The following is a 23,476-nucleotide window of genomic DNA, read 5'->3' on the forward strand; positions in this document are numbered from 1 at the left end:
TGAGACCATGAATTTAAAAGAAAGCATGGTGGGCATTTGGTATATGGTAGAGATTGGAGAAAGTGAATAAAAGGGGGAAATAATGTAATTATTATAAGTCATACTAACCAAATATTGAGCCCCAGTTGCCTTGTAATGGATAAACCCTGTCTGAAAATAATAAAACAAGCTATTCATAAGGAATGGCACCTAAGGTTGACCTGTGCTGTCTATATACAAGCATATCCACCTCTGTGGATATTTAAAAATATCAATGTACCTTCCCACATACAAACGTTTACACATATGTACATATACACACATGAGAAAATTCAACTCTAAATCAAATATATTTTTTGAACTAATTGGAATTCAACATTTTTATAATGAAGATGATACACATTATCCTTTGAGGATAAGTTAACAGTTTAACATATTTCAACCATTTAAAGAACATGTAAGATTGGTCATTAAAGATGAACATTTTTACCATGAATAGAGATGACCGGATTGCATAAGATCCCACATTAGAACTCTGATTAATGGAACTGAGTGCATTTCCATGGATGCCAAGAAGGATTCTTTCTCTGTGCCATGTGAGGAAACTTTGCCCTCTGTTATCATAGAAGTCACCATTCACTCAACACTGAAACTGAAGAAATGGACTCTGATTTCACTCAGTGACTGAGATTAATGTCTGATGTTTGCTCTGGGTTTGGCATGTTGACACAGCAGACATATCTGCCTGAGACATTTTAAAAACAAATGTTTACTGGGTTTTTTGAGAGATGTTGATGAAAAGAAACAAAATCAAATAATTGTAAGATCTTTATATCTTCATATAGTCAAATAATACATAAAGTTATTATTTTATTTCTTATAATAAATTCTTTCTGACATATTCTAAGAACTGTATTTATTAAAATATATAGCTAAGATGTTGCATTTTTTGTCACAATGCAAATCTCATCAAATTGACATTTACATAGATGGAAGAGGCAAACCATTTTATGCCTTTTTAAAAATGTATTATTAAATTTGGTTTTAAGTTAACGGTAGCATTTATTGACCTTGATACACTATCCACACTCTCTCCAGACACTCAGCAGTTCTTTTTGTCTTCTCATTTCTGAATAATTCAGGACATCATAGAAGCTGTGTTTATTTCCTTACCATATTTGCTTATATTGACTTTAAAGGCAGTGACATAGGATAGTCAGCAATAATGGCAGGGTTAGTATTAATGCTCCATTGTTGGTGGGAGAACAAACTTTTACAGCTGCTGTGGAAATCTTATATCACAATTTCTCAGAAAATTAGAAATCAGTCTACCTCAAGACTCAGCATACCCAAAGGAGGCACACCATAAGGACATTTGCTCAGCTCTGTTCATAGCAATCATTTTTGTAGCTAGAACTTGTAAACAACCTATATTTCACTCAGTTGAAGAATGGATGAAGAAAGCACAGTACATTGTGGTACGTTTACACAATGGAGTACTACTCAGTGGGAAAAAGGGTATCTTTTAAATTTGCAGGCAAATGGATAGAACTAGGAAAAAAAAAACAACATCCTCACATCCTCAGTGAGTTAAAGACAGATCCCTAAAGACAAATACAATAAGTACTAACTCATAAGTAGATAACACACATATAATAAATGTTTAGCAGCCTACAGTCTACCCCCACCAGATATGCTAGAACCCTCTTCCAGAAACAAATGAAAGCAGATGCAGAGATCCTCAGCTAACCACTGGCCCAAACTCTTGGAGTATAATCGAAGTGAGGGAGGAGCCATAATGGACAAGGGGATTAGGAACGATCAAGCTGGGAAAACACACAGAATCAGCTGTCCCTAGCAAGTGGGCAATCACTGACTCTGGACTGACAACTTGGTAACTTATGTAGGATCAAACTGTATTCCCCCTAAATACAGGTGACAATGGAATAGTTTGGACAGTATATGGGGTCACCGGCAGTGGGACTAGGATCTAACTCTAATTCATGAACTGACTTTTTGGAGCCCACTCTCTATGGGAAGATACCTTGCTCAGCCTAGGCATTAGGTGGGGGAGTACTTGGTCCTGTCTCAGAGAGGTGATGGAACAGACTTAGTTGACTTCCCAGTGGAGACCTTACTCTGACTGAGTAGCAGATGGGAGGGTAGGGTAGGCGAGAAAGGAGCATAGGGGAACTGAGATTGGTGTGTGAAAACAAACAAACAAACAAATAAATAAATAAATAAATAAATTTAAAAAGAAAGGAAAAAAAGATAAAAAATAATATCAGGAAATTTGCAGGCAAATAGATGGATGTAGAAAAAAATCCTGAGTGAGGCAATCCATTCTCAGCAAAAACAAAGACGATATGTACTCACTCATAAGTGGATACTAGATGTAAAGCAAAAGATAACCAGAATACAACCCATAGCTCCAGAAAAGCTAAAACCTTCATCCAGTAAATGGTGGTACCAGAAGCAGAGATTCACAACCAGGCATTAGGTTGAGCTCCAGGAATCCAGTCAAAGACAGGGAGAAGGGAATATATGACCAAGGGAGGTCAAGATCATGAGGAAGAAATCTCCAGTGACAGCTGAACCAAGCTTGTGAGAACTAACCAATTCCAGACCAACAGCTATGACCCTCTTTGGGTTCGAACTAGGCTCTTTGAATGTGGGAGACAGTTGTTCAGCTTTGTCTTTTCAAAGCGCCCCGTGCAATAGGACCACAATCTATGCCTGATGCAAAAGGTACTTTTGGGGGGTTTATTCCCTAAGATGGGATGTCGTGCTCAATCTTAGTGCAGGAGGGAGGGGCATGTTCCTGCCTCAACTTAATGTTCCAAGCTTTGTTGACTCTTCATGGGAGGCGGTTGCCTTTGGGAGGAGTGGATGAGAAGTGGGTTACTAGGAAGGCAAAAGGGACATAAGGAGGAGTGAGAGGGGGAATTATGTTGGGAATGTCAAATGAAATTGACATATAAGTTAAAAAGAAGTTTATGTAAATTTCACAATTGAAAACAGCTTTGCTCCCTTTTATTCATTGTATCTGGATCTTTACTTGGGTAATCACAGACAGACCACCTTCTGATTAGACCCCTGTTGTCGGGGACTCTGCCACACGTATACAAAGGCAGAATTCCTAGGAACTTATTAAAACAATTCTTCAAGCCTCTGTGAGTATTTATATGCAAATAAATGAGGCTTACCATGACTTCCCCAGGAATCAATTTAGAATTTATATGTAATATTTATTTCAATATCTTTTGATAAAATATGGCTATATATTTTAAATATGCCACATAATTATGACAGAACCTTAATCACTTTGTCATTCATTTTGATATTTTTAAAATTTTTCATAAGATATGTTTACATTATTTCCTCTCCTCCAACTCTTTCAAGATACAGTCAGCCATTCCTAACTGAAAGGAAGGATACAGCAAAAAAAAAAAAAAAAAAGCAGCACTTAAAAAGAGGCCAACTACACCTGTGCTTGATGCCTGCACTAATTGTTCTTAATATACTCATCACAGTCCATTGGAAAAAAAAACTAATGTGCCAGCCCACCATCCCAGTTCCAAGCTGATATTAATTTAAAAAAATTAGTACTTAGGATATTATGATCACTCCACTTTCCTGGTACGATTTTTATCAAGCTTAAAGTTGTGCAGATATTTTATGTGCTGACACAGTCTCCGTGAATTCACACATGCATCAATCCATTGTATATGGAAAATGCTGTTTCTTTGGAGTCAATCACCACCTCCGACTCAAACTCTCTGCCTCTTCTTGCTCATAAATCCCTGAGCATTGAAGGGAGGGTTGTCGTGTAGACATGCCATTTAGGGCTGAATGCTGCGAAGTCATTCTGAACATTGTCCTGTTGTGGGATCTGTTTGTTACCATTTACTGCACAAAGTCACTGCTCTTGAGGGTAAAATGATGAAGTGATCTCTGGTTATTGCATTATTTCATTAGGAGTAATTTGCTTTTATAATAATTTGTGATATAAATTATATTAATATTTATATAATAGTATACATTAGTGATAAAATATTAATATATTTATAATATAATAAAACTATATTATATTAATAATAATAGTAAACTTCCCCTAGGGTCCAGTCTCAGAATCATGGAGTCATTACCAATATGGTTTCTATCTCATACCAACTCAATTCCACAACACATTAAAAATATTTGTCCACTATGATTAACTTGACTTAATCCCAGAGATTAAGGGATGATTGCATGTATGAATGTCAGTAAGTGTGTTCAAGCACATAAACAGATTACAAGAGAGAAAAGATATGATCAGGGGCTGGAGAGATGGTTCAGATGTTAAGAACATTGCCTGCTCTTCCAAAGGTCCTGAGTTCAATTCCCAGCAAACACATGGTGGCTCACAACCATCTGTAATAAAGTCTGGTGCCCTCTTCTGGCCTGCAGGCATACACACAGACAGAATATTGTATACATAATAAATAAATAAATAAATAAATAAATAAATAAATAAATATTAAAAAAACATATGATCTCCTCATTAGATGCTGAATATGTCCTTAACAAAAATCTAACACCCTTCTAGGATAAGAGTCCTGGAGAAATTATGGCTGTAAGGGACAAATCTCCACATAATAAAAACAGTTTACAGGAAACCAATATCCAGCAACATTGTAAAAGGAGAAAAAAATTACTTTTACAATTTTGATAGCACAATATTATCTTTTCAAGAAATTATAAAATGAAATAATAATATAAATATTTAGTGATACTAAGTTTTCTAATTTAAATTTACTTTGTGCTTAAAGTTTAGAGACAGTAATAATTGTTCAATATATGTTAAATATTAAATATCTTAATGATGTTGATATTATGAAAGGACAATAAATTCAGTGATTATAAAGAAATATTCACAAGTATTTATTTTGTTAGCAGACATTATATGTATAAAGTAGTGGTTTGATTATAATATTTTATTCATGTATGTAGCAAAATTATTATTCTCCATTCTTTAACCTTTCATCACGTCTTACTAATTCCTGTTACTTTTCTGCCCCCGGTCACTCCCATTTTATATTCCTCTTCTTTGTTTAACTTTCTATTTACATCTTAGAGAAAACAGGTTATATGTGTTTTTATGGAGCTGGCTATTTCACTTCAAACTATTTTCCTAAGTTCCATCCATCCTTCTGCAAAGAATGAAATTTCTCTCATTGTGACCCAGTGTTCTCCATCGTTGTGTATACAACGTTTTCTGTATTCACTCATCCTCTGATAGGTGCTTAGGTTCCTTCCTAATTGTAGGTTTCAGCTATCTCTACTACAAACTGCATTTGATTTTTTTTAAGTTGGTTTAGTTTGATCACATGACAGTCTTAGTTTTACTTTTTGATACAAATCACTATTGACTTCTAGAGTTGGCAAACAATTTTACTCTCCCAACAAAGAATTATAAAAGTTTGTTTCTTCCTAAATTTGTATTCTTGTCAAAATTTGTTGTAGTGTTTTCTTGATGATAGCCATTCTGAAAGGTATAAAATGGAATCCTAATGTAATTTTGATTGCTGAAAATGTGAACATTATATCCTTAACCATCCTGGAAAAGCAGGAGAAAATTATTTTCAAATTCCATTTCATTCAGCCAGAATGACTATCGTCAAAAGCACATCCAACTACAAATGATGGCAAGAGTATAAGTGTATGTGAAAATTAATGCTTATATACTGTTGATGGGGATGTAAATTAGTCTAGCTACAATTGAAATTAGTTTTGGAGATGCTTAAGAAAGAAAAGTCAAAGCAAAACAACAAAAAAATCTTATAAAAAACAATTCTATATCTCCTGCCTTGGTACTTCTCCAAAGAGAAATAGAAATATCTCTCTCTCTCTCTCTCTCATATGATATATATATCATATATTCTACATATATACATATATATTCCATTGTATCTATACACACATACATACATACATACAATGGAGTTTTAATCATTAAAAAGAACACAATTATGCCATTTTCTTTAAAGTGGATGGAACTGGAGATCTTCCTGTTTTGGGACAAAAGACAGACTAAGCATTCAGAATATCATGTTTGGTATCCTATAGAGGATATGGGTTAATAAACAATAGTAAGATATAAGAAGCGTATTTGAGGAGAACACAGTGGGGCAGAGTAAAGGGAACATGCAGAACACAGCTGCACTTCTGTTTAACAGACTAAATTAGGAACAATGTATACTCCAGTAATAAACTGTTACCTCAGGATTGCTCTGTTATAATCATCCTTTGAATTTTCATGTAGATTTTAGCCACATTTTCCATATTTCTGAAACTTGTCATAATTTTGAAGCATACATATTTGAGAACATAAATATCTGTTGGCAGTGTGTCTTTTAAACAATGCCAATTCGGTCCTTTAATGGACTTGTTTAGTCTTTTCAAGTTGCAGTTTTTTTTTTATATTTTACAGTTTATTTCTTTAGTGTGTCCCAATTTCAGCTACACAGACCTTTAACAACGTTAGTTTTATTTGTTACTGCTTTTATTGTTTGTTTGTTTTACTGTAAACACCCTGTTATGTAACCCAGAGTGTTCTCAACCTCATTATTTAGAGAAAAATTGATCCATAATTTCTCTCATATCCTCCTCTTGAGTACTGGTGCCAAGTTCCACTATATTCTGTTTGTTTTGTTAGAAATGGTGACAACTTAACTGCTTCATTTTTTATTTTTGTTTATCTTTTCAGCTTTTGATACTACTTCTGATTGTATTGTTTTCCAGACACATTTTTTTTTCCAGTGAAGTCACTGTCAATATGCCAAAAAGTTACTGGATTTTTTAAGTTGACTTTTGCAGTATGCTGTTTTGATGAAAGTGTTCATGAGATTTTAGAGTTTGCCAGAAAAGTTTTTAAAGGCGTTACAAGTATAGGACCACATTTTTTTTCAAATACAGCTTTTCACTCATTTTTTAATTATTTATATCCCTATGGCTAAGATTTTAATTATTTTTCGTAATATAAATGAATGTATATACTCAATCCTGAATTTGAAGAAAATGCTTTTAGATTTATCCTACTTAACAAATGTTGAATTTTTTTTCTCGCATTATATTGAGATATGATACCAATAATTCTAATTTCTTCAGGGCTCTTATATAATGCAAGAGGATGAATTTTCCCATTTGAAATAACAATACTGGTTTGAGTTAGAATCTAAATTTTATGGTGTCTTTTGTGATTATCACAAGTTGAAAAATATTGTATTTACCTTATTATTGGCAAATATTGATCCATAAATATCACAGTGATTTTAAATAGACCATCAATAATTTAAGTTGTTGTATTTATAAATCATTAATGTTTATTTTTAATTTATTTTTCTACCTACTTTCTTACCAATTTATCATCTACTTATATAATGAGCATCATATTCTGTGTTAATGATGTACCTGATCTTGATATTGAATGAGTAGTGAAGTGGGAAAGTCTGGTAGGCATTATGGGAGGGTAAATACATATTCAAAATATATGGAAAATATGACTGAATTTTTTTTGTTTTCTTTTGTTTTTCGAGACAGGGTTTCTCTGCGGCTTTGGAGCCTGTCCTGGAACTTGCTCTGTAGACCAGGATGGTCTCGAACTCACAGAGATCCGCCTGCCTCTGCCTCCCGAGTGCTGGGATTAAAGGCGTGCGCCACCACCGCCCAGCTATGACTGAATTTTAAAGAGAAGAAAAGAACAATGATGTCTCAGTGCCTAAAATCACTCACCGTTAAGTCAGCAGACCAAAGTCGATGTCAGAATCTACCCATTTGGAAAGAGAGAATCAATTCTGAGTTCTGACCACCAATCTTGAATTGCTGCTCAAAACTCAAGCTTACACATGCTCAATAAATAAATAAAATTTAATTTAAAATTGTAACCTTTTTAGTAGTGTGTATAGTGGTAAATGCATCATATTATAAGTAAAGCCAGATCAAAGCAATAATATATAACCTTTTATAATATGGAACATATTTTATGGAGGCATTTCTGAAACAATTAAAGCACTTTACAGTTAAATATCAAGAACCGAAGTTTGTATTTACTTTACAGAGTGAGTATCTAAAGCATAGAGGCATTTAAAAACTATCTGATGCTCAAACTGAGTGAAATATAGTAAGTGCTGAAGACCGAACTTTGTTGTGACTCACCATGAAAAGATAAAGGATTTAGTCATTTACTCTGGACTGATTATGATTTTACATAATCAGAGCTCTTTTCAGAAAACTAACTTAACAACATTGATAAGAATGATAAGAAACAAAGCTTTTCATCACGGGATTAATTATAGTGGATCAGGTGGAAGATAGGGAAATTTAAGCCACAGGATTACCTATGGGCAGAGATTTCATCAAACACATTTGTTAAATAAAATATCTTTGATATTTAGAGGACCTAAAATATATATATGAGTCAAAGAAGAAATCAAGATTTCTTGGTTGACTCTAACTATGATTTATATGTGAAAATGTGTGATTATAACATTTCCAAAAATAATTATTTTAATTTCCATGATGATGTGAAAAGAATTTTAGAAGTGAAATAATTTATATAAGAAATATGAAGCACGTACATAGTGCTCTTGAGACTACTACTGAAAAGTCTTTCTTGCACAAAATTTTGATGTTGATTTCTTTATGTCCTCAATGAACCAGTATTTCCATTTCTCTTTAGGAGAATTATCATACAATAGTAGTGACTATTTCTTGTTTGTTTGTTTGTTTGTGTTTGTTTGTTTTGGCAGTGCTTGGGATTGGTCCTGGGGCCCTGTATACAACATACTAGGCAGGTAATTACACTAGGCAGTATCTACAGCTAATTACTTAAAAATATTTTCATAGGCTTTAGCTAAGTTGTGCTTGCTCTACAACTCACTAGCAATTCTGCTAATTCAGGAATGGAAAGAAAACCAGACCTAGGTGTTCACATTTAAATTTCAAATCCTTTTCCTCCCTCTTTCCAGATCCTCCCGACATCACCATCTACCAAAGGTCATATTTCTTCCTACTCACTCTCAAAAAAAAAGAACAAAACAAACAAGCAGATAACAATATCACAACAAAAGTCGCACATTTTTAAAGGATATTACTTTTACATGGTAGATGGCCAGTTATCAGTTTGGTTTGTGACAAAGGTTTCCTTACATAGAGACCTTTGTACTGACAGGTGACATGTGTTCATTATGTCCTCACTATTGTTCAAGCCTTGGGAGAAACATTGTATTCTCCCTATATTTGCGGAAGATGCAGTCTGGTGTAGACCCTGCTTGTTCATATAGTAGACAAAATTCTCAGACACTACCCTATAAGAAGTGAATTCGACGATTCATTTTTACTTATAGGTTCTCCACCTGATAGAGCGGACCTTTGACCTTAGGTCAAGGGAAGCCTATTTGTGTAGTCACGTAGAGAATGGTTGTGCATGACAGCAAGGAAAAGGGTAGAGGTCATTTTGAGTTCACAGGTAAACGTAATTGTCAATTTAAAGAAAGTAGTAGAAAACGGAGGCCCGAACACAGGAAGGATTGATTCCTTTGTGTCTGCATTCTGACAGAGGACTGAGCCATGTGGGTGTGGTAGGAGCATCTAGTGTCTAGGTAGCATCGTTTGTGATACGCTTCTAATTGGTCAAGTCACTTGCTGAGGCACTAACCACATTTTAAAGTGTCTTTGAGTGGACTCATCCACTTGCATTAAATTACTTACTTACATTTGACCTTGTTTCTCCTCCACGAATAGTTTAACTTAAATGGAATATGAGAACGCTGCACACAGCTTCTGCCTTCTTTCATGCTATCAGCTTTACATTTATGAAATGGATCACTAATACAATCCCATCTCACTTCACATTTTTTTTTTCCCTTAGGAATTCATTCACATTCAATTATTCTGTTATCTGTCTCTTTCCAATGACTTCTGAAGAAGTTTCCGATCCTTCCGATTCCTTGCTGGTTCAAAAGTAAGACATAATACTGTGTTACTGTGCATTTCAAATCGATCCCCAGTTCACTTGACATAGAAATTCATAGCCATAGCTTTATACTTCTAAATAGGACAGAGAAAGGTGTTTTAGTAAAAAAGTATTTCGCATCATTGCCTAGCCTAATGGTATTATTTTTAATATTTTTAATATATAATCTATAGTAAAATCTTCTGGTTATTACATTTTCTATTTTTAAGTCAAAAACAAGATTAACATAATTTGCATGTACTTCTAGAATAATGGAAAAAAATAAATGTTAGGAAAATACAGTTTGTACCTGTGTGATTAAAATAAAATAAAATAAATAGCACTATATATATATTAGAAATATATATTAGAAATAGTAGATGTATGTAGTACAATGCAAACGCAATCCCAGTGAACTAAAGTTCCTCATTTTGTTCTGGCTTCAGGCAAAGGCGTGATTTAATCCTGCATATGTCCTCTGGATCTTCCAAGCTGTTAACATCTTAATTACAGGTCCTTGTGTGTGATGACATGTGTATCTTTTCTGTTTTAAGGGAATGTATCAAATATCTTCTTAAAAATTATGTTACTCAAAATAAAACAATTTTCCACCTTCATTCTAGAAGGGAAAGAAGAATCTAAATAACCTTTATTTTTTTTTTTTTTCCTGCTAGCCTGCCGCAGCTGAAGTTTACACTAATTGGAAATCATCTGGCGGCAGGAGAGCAGATTGAGCCTTCCGCTGGAAGTGCTTCCAGACAGGTGGTTCACCACCTAGCAACATTACAATTACCTAACACACTGTTTGATTTGTGTAAACCTCATTACAACTCACATTATTTAATGAACTATGAGCATTCCTTCACCTCCCTGCAGATTGCTGTGCTCCACTTCCATTTCAATTGCACACTTTAAACCCATTTGCTTTTTAAGAGCAAATATTGCCTTGAATTCTAACTCCTAAACTTGAATAGAAGTTTTAAAATATCTACCTAAAGGTCATCAGCGAATATTCAGGCTAAAGCTTGCCTGTAGTATTGTTAAGTTTTATTGTTCCAGCTTATATTTCCTTTATGGATACAAAAAGGAAATACTGGTATTTCCCAATATATGAGAATATGAGTGTTGAGTGTGGGTTCCCGTGTGTAGTGAGATGGAAAATTGAAGCAGTTACCCAGATAATTCAAGCCTCAAGCTAGGAAATTGCCTCAATTCTTAAGTTTGTTTTGTATGTAATATGCATATTCTAAAATACCGTTTTAAGGATATCAAACATTGTGCTTTATTTTTAAAATATCTGTACTACTTTTTATCTACCTTACACACAGACTACATGTTTTAGTATGTCTTATATATTTGATTTAAAAAATAGTATAAAACAATATAGCCATACTTTCCCAGAAATAATATTCTTGCAGAAAAAAAAACTAATAAAGATACCATAGCATACTGTAATTTATTTTATTAAAATTGCTTATCTATGTACTTTGTTGTTGAACTAGAATTATGTAAGACATTTTTACAGTATTTTATATTTTAAAAACAATAAAAAAACATGAAACAAGGTTATATAAATATTCAAAGTAGAATACACTGGAAACTGGAAAGAAAATAAACTAAATATTTATTAGTCATCAATTACACAAAAAGTAGTCATGACGAAGTTGTCCTCTGATTGACATGATTTATCTTTAATCTTTACCAGGAATCACCACCAATTAACCATAACCATAAAACACTCAGACTTTTTTTTTTTTTTTTTTTACAATTAACACAGTCATGATATTAGATGCTTGGAAGTGAAGCTAGTGTTTTCAATATCAACAAAACTTTGTGTCCACTCAGAGATTTTTGCTTCCAGATAAATGATTTATTGAAAATTCTAAGACTCACTCCTGAAGACTCCATTTTATATTTTATATTCACTGTTACTCGGCAAATCTTCCACAAAGAAGTTTGGCTTAGTTATGCTTTGCTTCAAAGACTAAATTTCTTTTTGGCTGCCCTTCCAGTCATATGTAACAATATTCGTTTGATGTACTAATAACCTAACCATGCCATAATTAAGAACTACACCCCAAAGCCTTTGAGTTAATATAAAATTTTCTCACTTTTTTCTCTTCCAGTTTCCGTTACTAGAGGGATCTACTCACTGTGTTGGCAGGAAGAATACCTTTAACAGCTTCATCCTTTAAAACATCAATAGAATAAATGGGATAACTTTGTGAATGTTGATGGAACTGAAGTTTGGAACACAACTTGTGATGAAATTTAATTTCTTAAATTTGAGGCTGGAATACTTACACATCAAAAGCTAATTAACGGGATATCCTGTGGACTGATTTGTTGGAAACCTTATTCCGGAAGCTGAGACATTTCATGAGGAAAAAAGACTATTGACGTTGGCATTGCTATGCTACACAGCTGAATTCTCAGTACCCTGAACAACACACATGGTGTATTGGAGTCCTTCAGCCAACTATGTCAAGAACATAGGTTGTGTAATTGTCATGTAATATTTATTTCAAGAAGCAACAAAATTCCTAAAAGATTAAGCTTGAGAGACAGATGTTTCTGTTGTGATAGCTAGTTTCTCTGAATTGGAAGAGCCCAGATATAGACAGACTTGTTACAATATGTTCTATAACTTTTTAGTAATGGGAAATATTAATAGCAGTGGATATAGTGAGTTAAAATCTCTGAGCAACGTTTCATGACGTAATCTATTTCTATTGTTTGTAAGAATTAAATCTAGTTACCTAGGACGGAAAGCGGGAGAAACAAGTCATACTTTTATAAAAGGCATATTTTCAAATTATAAATTCATAGATCAGTATCTTGCCTAGTCATCATCAGCAAAGCTTCTTGTTCCAGAAATGGGAATTAACACAGATATCCAGAACTGGACAATGTACAGAGGGTTCGAGGCTTTGGTGCACTCAGTTCTAAATGGGATGTCTTCATCAAATCTCTACCCTCAGCACTCAGGGGAGGCAGAAAATTATGAAAGCCAGAAGCAATGTGTTTCTCTAGGGAGACAGTATCTTCAAGACACAACAGACCTGGCACATGTATGAACTCAGAGAGACTGTTGCAGCCTGCATAGTGACCACACAAGTTCAAAAAGGACAGGTTTCCAACACATACAGGGGAAAGTGATTACAGACTCCCATCTCTAATCAAAAGCTCTCTGCAAACATTAGCCATTGGCAAAAGAAAACTTAGATTTTTCCAATGTATTCTCATTGGGTATATTAACCACATTTTACATGTCCAGGAGGTAGTTGTCCAACACAAAATGAACTTAATGATATTTTTGTCTACTTTTGTCCCATTTCTCTTTGTTTATGCAAGTTTTCATCTAGTTAGTCATTTGCTAGTATGTTATTGCTTCTATTATTAATGTTTTTTGGAAGGTGGAATGTTTCTTGTTTGTTTATGTTTATATATACACAGAGAAACACAAACACAGAAATGCAGACATATGTATTTATATATGCAGAGAGAAAGTGAAATAGGGGTGGGTAACTGGGAAGAATCTAAAAGAAGATGACGGGGAAGGAAAGCATGATCAGAATATATAGTGTGGAAAATTATTTCAATATTAAATGTAAAAGATATTTTTTACAATGCAAGCCTATTTAGAAAGTATAATAAGTTTTTAGATTTATTTGTCACCAATTAGATCTATTTTGTATTATTTTACCTTGAGTGAAACTACATACCTATAAATTAGAATAAGGATTGTAAATGAAAGTCAATAAAAATATTCAAGAAAAATTAAAAATATTAAATTTTGAAAATCTTTAAAGTAGAATTATTTTCTTAATAGCAAGCAATATTTTAGTCTCTTGTTTGAGCACTTTGTAAAAGTCCATTAACTCAAAAATATAACTGCTTTTAATCAACTGAAAACTGAAAAGTGGTCAGTTTCAAGGAAAGTGATTGCTAATAAACTCAATTTTCATCTCTACATACTTACAACTATACAAATTTATGACTAACTTTATTGAATGTAATGAAAAAATTAAGTGATAACATTTAATCCATTTCAAAAACAAAATATTAGTCATATTTAGCATGGTAAAATATAAACTGTAGTATGTTCTGGCCATACTTATATTAACTGAGAGACATGTTAGCTGTTTGAAGTTAAGATGCAAGGAATTTGATGTGGGCAAATTTTATATAAATAAAAGACCTCTTTAGTAACTGAGTACAAATATTTCACAGGATAAAATAATTATAATGAATTGTTAGAGTCCAGTAAACTTACTCACATAGGATTCTCATTAGAAACAAGTAATGTAATGCAACAGAAGAAAGTCCAGTCTCGTGATTTGACAGACAAACAAGGCTCACACCCGAGCCACTCCTTGTGCTGGTTAGATACATGCGCCAAGCCAGGGCAATTGTAGAAGGCAGGATATCTCCTTAGAAAATGGCACCAGAAAGCTCACCTGTAGACAAGCCTGCAGCAATCCATTTTCTAGATCAATGATTGCTGTGGAGGACCCACGTCTCTTAATCTCCCATGTTATTCTGTTCTGGTTGACCTGGGTGCTTTCAGAAGGAGGCTAAGCAAGCCATAAGGTTTAATCCTAGAGAGGCAAACTGTGAGGAGCAAGGCACAAGGAGCAAGTTACTTACACCGCACTCTTGTATAAACTCTGCATCACTTCCTAGCCCAAGCAACTGCCTTGAGTTTCTGCCCTGGATTTCCTCAGTGGTGGACTGTTGCATGAAAGTAATCTAAAACTATCTTCTTCTCCATGATACTTTGGGTCATGAATTTGGTCCCAGCTATGGAAGAGTAGATAAGACACGTCTGTTCTCAGACACACAGGAACTTGAATCCATGAGTGTCTTTCCAGTGGACTCAAGAAGCTTCATATGGATTTTCTTTGAGTCTATGAAATTGCTCCAGTTTTCAAAAGCGTGGTAATTTATTTTTTTAAGAAATGATATTTATCCATATGTGTATAGTGTAATTTAAGAACTGTATTACTTATAATTATAAACAGTTTGCCAGAGTGGATAGGGAAAATCCTACAAAGCCTAGAGACCTGTGAGCAGCAAAGAAATGCTGGGAGGAGAACAGTCTTTTCCATAAATGAACATTATAATACTTGATAATGGTTCTATTTTTTTGCATTTTCTTCTGAAATATATTCCAATAATGAGTCATTTTGAAACAAACAAAATACTGAGATCTAAAACCATCAAAGAAACCCTGAGATTTCATCTTACACTAAAAAGAATGGCAAACAAGAAAATATCGAACCACAAATGCTAGCAAAGGTTGACTCTGAAGAAAACCCTTATTAACTATTTGTGGAATTGCAAACTAGCTCAGCCACTCTAGAAACCAGTGTGAAAAAAAAAAAACACAAAAAAAGCTAAAAATAAATCCACCACATAGCTCAGATATACCACTCCTTGGCATATGCCCAAAGGTTTTAACCTCCTATTATCTTGATAATTGCTCAGCTATGTTCATTGTCAGTCTATTTGCGATAACTTGTAATGGAAATAACCTAAATGCTCCTCAACTGATGTATAGATAATTGAAAAGTTATGCATATACACAATGATGCAGTATTATTCAGCTATGAATAAGCATGAAATTTAGAGTCATATTGATGGAAGTGTAAACTATAATATTGAATTCAGTGACCAAATCCAAAAGGAAAAATGTCACATGTCTTTTTTGTTTGTGGTTCTTAGCTTCAAATCTTCAGGTGTTAGTACACAATCAAGAATAACCCCAAAAACCAGGAAGCTAAATATGGACAATTGGTATCAAATCCTAGTTAGGGGGTATATACCCATTATGCTACTTGGGGCAATAATGCTCCACCCAAGTCCTATAGATTATCTAACAAACCCCAGTAAGAGGCATGAAAAGCCCCCTATTGAACTGTTGACGAGTGAAGTCCAAACAACTTCCCAAACAGCTTGGACTATTGTGTTTCCCATTGCTGCCTCCCACAAGCTGAAATTATGTTCCTATTCCTGAACAACACACATGCTTCAGAAGCAGAATTCAGGGTAATAAAGGACTTTTATGACTTGTTTTTGTGGTAGAAACTGTATGAATGCTGCCAGTGAAGGAATGCAATCAATAGTCCTATACAACTGTAATGCCTAAGAACCTAAACAATGACCAGCATGGTAAACTATCCCTAAATGTGCAACATGGCTCTTGTATATCAACAATAACTGAAAGCTGTCTAATTTGGCTTAAGGTCCACTCAGAAGGAGAAAGCATGCCTAATACTTTAAACCTGATAAGCAACTCAAGGCTGGGATATTATGGATGCTGGAGTAGAGACTACTATAAGTCCTAACTGCATTCTAAATATTTATAATATTAGAAAAATGTAGTTTCATCCCTTATCAAATGAACTTTTGGACTTTTTGTTTAGCTTGTTTTAATTTATTTACTCTCTGTCTCTTTCTCTCTCTGTCTCCATGTGTGCGTGTGCGTGTGTGTGTGTGTGTGAGAGAGAGAGAGACAATCACACCTACAATAGACCAGCATGCAGAGAACACATGACCAATGTGGTCCCAGTCCCTAATTATACAACTGTAACATAAAATAACTTCACAGAAGGTCATGGAAGAGAGAGTAGAAATGTAGAAACAATATAAAAACTAGAGGACCATGAGGTCAGCTCAGAAATCAGTTCTTCTACGTCTAACAGGCAAGCAGCTGCTCTCAAATCGTAAGTTTACAGACTTAATTAATAACAGCAGTTGACATGCCAACATGAAGGAGAAAAATCTCATGAGACCACAGCAGTAGATGAATGGAGCCGGAATCCACAGCTAGCTCTTCTCCCAGTGAAATCAAACACTTGAATGTTCTACAAACTTCAGCTGGAGACCAAGCAAAAGACGTTATAGTCACCATTCCACTTTGAAAACACACTAACATCACAATACAAAGTTGCTTTCTTAGTAGCAACAGCATTATTTTTAAGCATGACAACTCAGAGTTTTCAACTGTATTTTTATGATTATATTTTTTACATGTACTTATCTGTGAATGTAAAAACATGTGTGCTACCTCAGGCATGTGGAGGTCAGAAGACAACCTCGGAAGTCAGTTCCCTCCCTTTACCACGAGGATTCGACAAAACTAAGACTTCTATTCAGCTTAGCTGCAATCCCCTTTATCTACTGAGTCATCCTGTAACCAAGAAAATATTTTTAATACAATCTGAGAATTCACATTATTTCTTGACATAAGTACTAATTAGATTTATTATATGAATATTAATTTCAGACAATGTTCTAATTATATAGGCTTTAGAAACGTGAACTAGAGCTAGGCAAGTTGATAATTTTGAAGGGAAACAGTTATTAAATGCAGAACACACAGATAAAGCATGTGTCAAGTAAGATCAGTGAAAGTCAAGTCATAAAAATGAGTAAGTTTATAATTTAATATAACAGGAAATAAATGTTTTTTCCATCACAGCTTCTCCCTTACCTCTATAAGCTCTCTCATGGGAAACCACTGATCATCAGATGGCCTAATGATCTACAATGAAGGCTGTGTTTGTGATATAATACCATGTTTAAATCCTGCCCCATGAGTCTGACTTTTAGAGACTGGACTATATTGCTTCATTTGTAAAGTTTAGAGAGATTCCCTTACTCACAAGATAGACTCCCTTTATCAAGCAGGCATGCCCTGACCATCCAAGCTGGAAGAACGCATCTTTCCTAGGGTTCACTGCAAGAACATTCCATTTCCAGAAGGCTGGTCCTTGATTGACTATCTTACCACTCATCATAATGAACAAGGACACCTTCTATGTCAAACAACAGAAGAAAAGATAGCCACATCAGTATTTCACAGTTACTCCATCCTCGTATAGATCAATCTGTTCCTTGTTTCAGTAGCCACTGCAGAGGCCTTCTATCCCGGGTAATCTTCATTTTTCTTGTCCTTGTTTGGTTATCAGATGTATTGTGTGGCTTTTCCTAGAAAGATGTGAGCAAACATCTGATCAACGCAAATAGATCACTAACAAAATGTGAAAGAAAGGACTCCATTGATGTCTAGCAAAGTGAAACATGAGTGCATGAGTTTAACTAGGGAGATACTCACTGGAAAATGGGTGCTTCAAAGGCAGCTGCATCATCAAAATGCTCACCCAATCAAGGGTGTTTACAAATGAAAGCATATATTCCTAGAACTCCCTTTACAACCTTCATTCCACTGAGAACCGACTATTCCAAACAAACTGGTACTATTTAAAATATAACAATAAAAAGGGATTATTAGATATTGGGAATTACAAAAGGTTCTTGATTTTCTTTTTCTTTTTTTTCTTTTCTTTTTTTTTTTTTTTTGGTTTTTCGAGACAGGGTTTCTCTGTGGCTTTGGAGCCTGTCCTGGAACTAGCTCTGTAGTCCAGGCTGGTCTCAAACTCACAGAGATCCACCTGCCTCTGCCTCCCTAGTGCTGGGATTAAAGGCGTGCAACACCATCGCCCGGCTGGTTCTTGCTTTTCTTAAGTTTTGTTTATTTCCTTAATCTTATGAAACACACCTATGTTTTATTTTATTTATTTATGTATTTTGGTTTTTCGAGACAGTGTTTCTCTGTAGCTTTGGTGCCTGTCCCGGAACTAGCTCTTGTAGACCAGGCTGGCCTCGAACTCCCAGAGATCCTCCTGCCTCTGCCTCCCGAGTGCTGGGATTAAAGGCGTGCGCCACCACCGCCTGGCTCACACCTATGTTTTAATTGGGAAGAAGACTACATAACAATAGCAGCCAAAAGAAGTAAATTTACTATATTGAAAAACAAATATCTCAAAAGAAAGTCGTTACGTTTTTTAAGTTGTGATAAATATTCAAACTCTTGACCAGAAACCTTATGTGACATGATTAACATTTTATAGAGATTACATAGCTGAACATCGTGAGTTATTTTGGAAACCTGAAAATATATATCAAAGAATGGATGCTTGTAATAAAATTAAAGTATTAAAAACAGAAACTGTTGTGATGAATCTTAGAATACTGATAAGTCATAAAAATATAAATTTCTGGCTAGAGAGTAGCAAGTTGTCATGTCATGGAATTAGATTGGAACTTGATACTGATGGTGCTAATTTTAGTAAAAGTGAAGGACATACCTAACACAATAGTTAACACCAAATTTATAATGATATCTATCTTGAAGTTTGCACAACCAGTTGCATGAAGCTGTGCTGAAATAATATTTAGAAGGATAAAACAATTAAGAAGATAAGATTGTTCAAAGTTGATATTGAAGTCACTAAGTGGATACACATTATAAAATTGGGCAAGTTTAATGATATTAATAAGTGTAGAAGTGGTAAAAATGTCTATATTAGATAAAACAATAGTGTTAAAGAATCCATGATTAGACTATGACAGAGAATATTTTGTCCCAGTAATCCTACTTGTAAATTCTCATAATTAATTTCCCTTAATTATATTTTTGTATGTACAGGATATCAGTACATTTGGTTTTGTATTAATATAAAGGAAGGAAAAGGGCCTGCTGTGAAAATAAATCACAGGCACATGTGGTAATAATTAATTTTGAAACCATAATTAATTGCAATAACTTATTTCTGTAAAGAGAAACGTTTACTTCTGAATGCACCAAACACTCTAATAAGACAGAAGATTTGAGAAAAAGTAGGAAGAAAAATCAATGCTTTTTATTTTTTGTAAAAATAAATAGGTAAATAATAGCATTGACAAAATTGCTCCCTCCTTCAATTGCAGGAGAAGTTGACTAGCGAAGTCAAAAGAAATGTCAGTTTTCTACAGTGCTGCCTCATTCCAGAAATTTGAAGCGTAAAATTGCCACAGAAGTGGTACAGAAAGAATGCAGGGCAATTCTAACACTATTTAAAATCAGTCATGATAAGTGAGTGTGTTTTTGGTAAAAGAAAATTTTCTGTAAAGATATATACTTTGTTCAGACTTTAATTAAAAACTTCATTGGAAAAAAAAACTTCATTGGTTGCTGAAAGATTAGTTCACATCTGAAAACTTGCTATCCTTTTTTTACTGGGTCTATGCAAATTATATTCACGTATAGAGTCAGAAAATAAGTGTCCTTGCCTATACAAGAGACTATGAAAACACTGGCATGATACTTAACACAGAATGTATAAATGATATCTGTCATAAAGCTCCTGCATTTGTTTCACCTTCTGCCTGGCGTTCAGGAGCTTAGCTGCCTCTCATGTATGTATGTGCCTGCTATCTACGGGATGTGAAGTGAATCATCAAATCTTCTCTACTGTAATGAGAATGGAGAAACCTGCTGTAGCTAGTTCACAAAAGTGATGGCTGTCTCCCGCTCTAGTGATGCCTTAATATAACAAGGTAGACTGTGTGAACCGTTTCTATTGTAAGAACAAGAAGGCACCTTCTGCACACATAAAATAATTTTGCAGTATTAGAGCTCAAAAAAAAAAACCTAAACTGGAGTCCTATATCTATGCTTTCTCCATTTCATTAAAAAAGTCTAAATAGAAAATATAAATCAGAGAAAGGATAGATAGAAATGTTATTGGAAGTCTTGTTTCCCCTTGGCAGGTAAATTTCTGTACCATTTCCTGTATATGACTCATTAAGCTCCCCTCTGCATCTTGCACATGTCATTACCTCTTGTCGGCCCGCAGAACATCTATCTACTTCTTTCTCCAAATCTGATTATTTTGCAATTACCTTCAAGAGACAGGCTCTCGGTCACCTTTCTCAACAGCAGCTCTATCTGCTTGTACTAGCTCCAGGTTAGGGTTGAACTAAAATTGGAAGTGATTATGTCTTTCTAAACAGACCACCCCAAAAAAGAACTGTATTTGGAGTCTGTTCAGCCAAGTCCTAAATGGGTCATTTCATGATTTAAGAATATTGAAAATAAAATAGACAAATCTCAAAGGACAGAAATCTAATGAGATTGTGCAAGGAATCTAGTCATTTTGCTCAAACAGGACTTGAGTGGTGTTGCCATCTTTGTGAGACATAAATGGAGTTAAAAATCCCAGTTTAGAATAAGGAATTCATTTCTCTCCTTTCAAATGAGGCTTTTCAAACTTTGTCAGTTGGTCCATAATGAATATTCATTGTTCTCCAGCAGCTAGGAAACTGTCTCCTTTTCTTTTTATTTATTTGTTTTAATGTCTTCAGGAAGTAAAATATACTGTTTTGTTTTGTTTATTTTGTTGCTATTGCTTACCGTCCTAAGGTGAAAAAGTCATTTTTTTCCTATCATTTATTCACTAGATGGAATGACTTTTTTTTGATGAAATCATAGAACTTACATCTTTCAGAGCCTAGTAAAATGGCTCTCTTGGTTAACATGCTGTCTGCACGAGAATAAGCAACTGAGTTTAGTTCTCCAGAGTCAATGTATGCACAGATGCAGAACTGAGATCCTTATGACTCTGCCCTCCCAGAACATGAGAAGTAGAGTGATGTAGTATGGAGTCACTCTAGCCCAGCCATTCTACAAGGTGAGAAGTTGATCCAAGAAAATTTTATAGAGCGCATAGGCAAGTTAGTTTGAAATAGGAAGAGTTAGACATTTCTCAAAGCAGAAAAACAAAAAACAAAACAAAACAAAAAAAAAAAAAAAAAAAAAAAAAAAAAAAAAAAAAAAAAACCAGAAGGCAAGGGCTCATTCCAGAGGCTGTTTTTGGTCCTCTACTTTCTGTAGTGGTAAAGTGCTCAACTCCCTCTCTTTTCTCCCCCTTTCCCTTTCCCTCTCTCCCTCTCCATCTCTCTCTCTTTCAACACACATGGAAACAGCCATACAAATAAACATACAAAGAAAAAATGATTTTTAATTTCTAAAGAGACTTTAATCTTTGTTCGTTCCTGAGGATCTATTGAGCCATGTTGTCAACAACACACTATCTGAATTATTATCAAAATTTGTGATAACCCTGGACCTCTTTCCTTTTCTGATGGTTATTAGCATTTTATGCAGAGACACGGGCAGTAAGAAATGAGACTGAAATAAATTTATACATTATATCTCTCACATGAAATTTTACTATGACCAGTATGCTTAGGACTAAAATTGTATTATTTGTTAGCCACTGTGTGGCTCTTTGTATCTGGGTGAACATAAAAAAGTCTCTCAAAAATGATAACATTCAGGCTAAGATTTGATTGACAGGTTAGAGTCAGTGTTAACAAAGCACTCCGTTAGGAAGGTTAGAAGCTGACAAGAGAGCCTTGAGGAGTATATTAACAGTCAGCATTGCTAGGGCCCAACGGAGCTGTTCATTGCAGCTGATCTGATGCAAAAGTGGAAAAAGACAGCTTGCTAAAAATATAGTGAATGGCCTAAGTAAATGCAGAGGTTGTGATGAAAAATTTGAAGAGAACTGTTGGGTTGCTTGGGGTATAAATGTAGGAGTTGTGGAACTCATTTAGTTCTTTTCCTCCTTAAGGAATGAATTGTTCAATTTAATTTGAGTGAAGTTTATTTGGCAAAGCAACGAGTTAGTAAATCTAAACAAAGCACTCTAAAGAGAGACTGGAGTGGGAAAACCCTAGTCTAAGAAACAGTCTGCTGGGGTCTACATTCTATATTTTAGGTACATATCTATGAATTAAGATTCATGTTGTAAGATGGACATTTTTGTCAAAATCACAATAGACTAAATCTCATTTTCAAGTTTTTCCTCCTGTGATCTTGGCAAAAGGGGAGAAATTTAACACTATGGTGTTAATTATAACTCTACCAGACCTTTTGAGATCACAGACTGTTTGTGCAAAAGTATAGGTTGCAAACAGGATTACAGAATTAGGGACATCCAACCACACAAAAACATTCCGACCACTAGTAGTTAAGTCTATCTAGATGCATCTGCAGTTTTCATTGGCTACTTCATATCTAGCCCCTGGTCTGTCAGCTGATCTGGTATGATCTCATCCTGGAATAAAGAGCAACCTTTTTGAGAAACTATTCTTTCAGTTCAGTTCGTTTTATTGCATGTATGTGAAGGGTGATGGTTTCCTGCACGTGTTCCCCACGTGAAGGTGTGTTGAAGTCTGAATGGAATGGGCTTTACAGCATCATATATGTGAAGACTTAGTCCCCAATTATGGAAATGTTTGGGAAGGATTGGGAGGTGTGGCCATTTTGGAAGAGGTGTGTTGCTGTGGGTATGCTTTGAGGCTTCGAAAGCTTTGCGACACTCTCGGTGCATCTCTCTGTTTCTGCCTTCTGGTGATGTGAGCTATCAGCTCCTGCCACTATGGAGTCTCACCATCTCAAACTTTAAACATAATTAAATGTTTCCTTTAAATGCTGTCTTGGTCATGTGCTTACGGGTGGCAATAGAAAATTAATACAGGGTGCATTGTGGGGGAAGATAAGTGAGAGTGGTGATTTCCTGGAGTCAGTCAGAGCTTGCCAAGAGTGGGTTTGTCTTTCAGAAGACTGTCATGTTTCTTATCTGGTCAATTTGTCTCTCCTGCTCTGCT

The sequence above is a fragment of the Alexandromys fortis genome, unplaced genomic scaffold (assembly GCF_014885135.2).
Source record: "Alexandromys fortis isolate MF-2015 unplaced genomic scaffold, M_Fortis_MF-2015_v1.1 scaffold_53, whole genome shotgun sequence".
NCBI lineage: Eukaryota > Metazoa > Chordata > Mammalia > Rodentia > Cricetidae > Alexandromys > Alexandromys fortis.